The sequence below is a fragment of the Durotheca rogersii genome, assembly GCF_024521655.1.
Source record: "Durotheca rogersii strain YMJ 92031201 chromosome Unknown GGS23scaffold_101, whole genome shotgun sequence".
In the NCBI taxonomy this organism is placed as follows: Eukaryota; Fungi; Ascomycota; class Sordariomycetes; order Xylariales; family Xylariaceae; genus Durotheca; species Durotheca rogersii.
This window is the reverse complement of record NW_026251332.1, coordinates 1-4,104: the sequence shown is the minus strand read 5'-3', so window position 1 is coordinate 4,104 and position 4,104 is coordinate 1.

The following is a 4,104-nucleotide window of genomic DNA, read 5'->3' as shown; positions in this document are numbered from 1 at the left end:
ACCTAAGTAACGTATTCGATTCTTTCGCTTTCGTCCGACCTCCTTTCTTATTTCTCGTTATTTTACGGTTCCGATTTACTTCCTTTCTTTTATTCCTTAGGTCCTTTATTTTCGTTTTAGTTCGTTTTTCGATTTTTTTTAATTCTAGATTTATAATTTCGTCGTTTCTATCTTTCTTTTTCTTATATATATATATATAATAAACCCTACCATCTAAGAGTAACTCCTTAAATTAAACCGGGCGACCGCCCTTAAGTTATTCGAGTAGCTAAAGGTTACGGGAATTACCGACGAAGAAATTACCGGGGCGTTTAAGAAGGCTAAGGAGAATAAGAAAAAGGCCGTAACGTATTAACGGGCTAAGTCGATACCGCCGCCGGTAAACCTAATAAATAAATAACCCGACGAATCCTTCCGCCGCCTACCCTTTACCGAGGAGTTCCGGGACGTTAATCGGCTAATCCCTAAGCCTTAGTAGGTACCGTACGCCCCGTACTTCCGCCCGTTAGACTAAAGCCCGAAAGTAATTATCGGCCGGTAGCTCCGGGGTATCGAAGGAATTCGGGTAATAAATTAATAGCGTTAAATATATAACTCTTAATATTAATAAGATTTATTAATCGAAGACTATATTAATTAATAATAAGATAATTCGTAACGTCTGGTTTTATTTTCTAGGTAGGCCGGCGGCCGGCCGGTATATCGCATAAGAGATTATAAGTAAGGACTTTTAAGAAGTTACTTATCTCTAGAGCTACGTTATATCCTTCGTTTATTACGTTTAATTCTTTCGCCGCCGGACGTTATTTATAAAGATTAATAATAAAGGCTCGGTTAGTAAATATTTTCGTCGGTTAACGACGGACCTTCGTTACGTCGTTAGTTTATTCGTTTAATAATATAGGGTACCTAACGAAATACCTTATTAGTATTACGAGCGCCGGCTCGCTTCTTCCGATACCGCTAAGTACGCGGGTATATAGCCCTTCTTTTCCTACCGATCCTTAGCCCCCGATCGTATCTTTAGATATTCTTACGGTATTTACCTCTTCTTTATTAACGGGGCGCGTTATAAATTCCGGGACGAGCGGTTTACTTACTTACGGGTAAGGATAGATCGTAACCCCCCTTTAATAAAGGATCTAAACTAAGCCGTATACCCGCTTATGATACGGGTAACGGGAAAGGAGTTATTATTTATAATAGATTCGAAGATCGCTACTTTCCGGGGGTCGGGAAGTAAGTAAGTTTTTGGTTTTTTTAATAACTAATAAGTAAAGGATAAGGTAAAAAGATAAAAAGGAAAAGAGAGGTATTAATCGGCGGGTATACGTTACTTCTGGCTTATTTTTAGACGCGTATTCCTTTCCTTTCCTTTTCTTTTTCTTTTGCTTTTATTAATATAAATTACTTTCCTTACTTTCCCTTTAAATATTAAAATATACCTATGTTAAAATATAATAGTTACGTAATATTAGGATGTTAATATCCCGGATTCCTAACGATAAACGTAAAGGATAACTTATCTAAGTATAAGAACGCGTTAATCGGCGTTAATAATCCATGGAAATATGCTTTTTTTTAAGGTAAGAGATAGGGGAGGGCGTATTTATTAGTATTATAATTTAAGGTACTAATTTCGTATATAGGCTATCGGTTTAATAACTATATAGGAATAACTTCTTTTCTTTCTTACTTAGGAAAGCGATTATATATTAAGCTCCTAGGCTTTATTATTCTTCGATCGGTATAAGTAGGTTATTTTAAGGTATTATAGCCTTATTATATTATAGTAGGAGGGTTATTTATTAAATCGGGTCGATCTTTTTAATTCGGGTTTATCGTTAGGTATGACTTCGTATCCTTTAAGCTTTTTATTTAGTATTTTTACTATAATTCGTACCTTATCGTTCGGGGATAATTATTTTTCTTCTTCGTCGTCGATTACCGAGGGCATAAGCTCTAGGCCTCCTTTAGCTTAGGAATCGTTAGTAGTCGTCGATTCCTAGTCCTTATATTTAATCGGTAGTAAGCGTATAATTTATTCGTCCTCCTCCGGGTTTTCTAGCTCTTAAAACCCGTTAGTATCTTAAATAAATTTCCGTAGTTTATAGCCTAAAACCGGGTATAATAACGTAACTTTATTCGGTTCTTTAAGCTTATAACGACTATAGCCTAGATCTTCGGCGATTAAGTACGGTCCCTTCTAGTAGTACTTTAGTTTTACGGCTATCGACTTATTTATATATCGTAGCGTATCGTATAATAGTACGAAGTCGTCGGTTTTTAGGGGCTCTTTTCGTATTCGGTAAGCGTTTTTTTCGTTTTAGTACCGGGTAGCTTCCTTATATTTAATCGCTAAAACCTTAGCTACGGCTAATATATCTTCTTCGCGTTTTTCGATTAGTCGTACGCGTATAGCTAAAAGCGATTCTCGGTTCGGGATATTCTTTTAGTTTATAATACGCTAGGTTAGGATAACGATTTCTATCGGGATAATAGCCTTACGCTTATATATTAATTCGTATAGCGATATTCCGTATAAGCGCGTCGAGGTCCTATCTACTTATATAATTACCTTTAATAGGTTTATTTATCCCCGATCGCTATCGTTTATACCTTTTATAAGGCCTTTACGAATTACTTTATGCCTAATTTCGATTATACCTTAAGATTACGGGAAATAGGTAGTACCGACTTTAACTCTAATACCGATTAGCTCTATTACTTTACGGACCTCTTTTTTATTCTCGGAACTACTATTATACTTAATTATTAAGGATACGCCGTATTATAGGAATATTTACTCTTAAAGGAACTTAGCGATCGTTTTAGAATCTATCTTTCTAATAGCTCGAGCTTCGAGAAAACCGGATAATTCGTTTCGTATTTCAATTATTGCGATAAATCCGTTATTTATTAATATATATTATACGTTTATTACCTAATAGGTAAGAACGTTAACTAGCTCGTTATATAAGGCGGGGTCGACTTTCCGGGTATTATCTTCTTTTTAATATTTAAGATACGATTTAACCTCTTAAGCGACGTATTCGAATATACCGCGTTAGTAGTATAGTTTAACTATTCGATCGTAGGTCGAAGTACGTCCCCTATAGCCGAAATCCTTATAATAATTCTTAACTATAGCTTTACGTAGTTTCTCCTAGTCGATAATTCGTCGCATATCCTTATACTTCTCGGGCTTTCTCTATAGGATATCTTCCGAAACGACGTATTTAAGCGCTTCCTTCTTAAACCGGGTCTATCGCTTTTAATACCTTACTAATCGGTTATCTTTTAATCGGTTAAGTAATTAAAATCGCGTAAGAAACGTTACTATTTCCTACGATTCTATCGATTATTCTTCTAGGGGTTATAACGGTAGGGCTTTATCGTTAGATTATTCGACGACGTTAAATAATACGACTATATTTACGTATATTATATTAAGCTATATATTAATAAAGTCCTTTATATCGCCTTCTTATTAATCGTCGTCGTCGTCGCTTAGGCCGCTAGGTTTACGTAAGAAACCGTCCGTAATAAAGTATTTCTTACCGGATATATACTAAATATCGAAGCTAAATATCTTAATATAGGCTATTTACTTAGTAAGGATAGCGCCCGGGAAACTAAAGAATCCGTCGTTAAGCTAGGCGATTAATACTTTAGCGTCGGTTTTAAGTACGAAGTAGATGCCGTAAAAGTAGTTTCAAAGCCGTCGTAAGGACTTAACGACTCCTAGATACTTTCGTTTCGTAGCGTCGTAATTTAACTCCGCCCTTTTTTAAATCCTTAACTCGTATTTCGAAGGTCTAAAGTTACCTTTATCGTTATCTTAATTTAATACGTAGCCTTAACCGTTTTTTAATGCGTCGACTTTTACTCAGATTAGTTATTCGATAGTATAATTTAAAATAATTAATACCGGTACGTTAATAAGAGTAGTCTTAAGCGAATTTATAGTATATTATTAATCGATATCTTAGATAAAGTATACTTCCTTACGTATTAATATTAGGAGGGGTTTAGCGATTATAGCGTAATAGTCGATCTATATCCTAAAGAAAACCGTAATACCGATAAAAGACCTTACTTCGT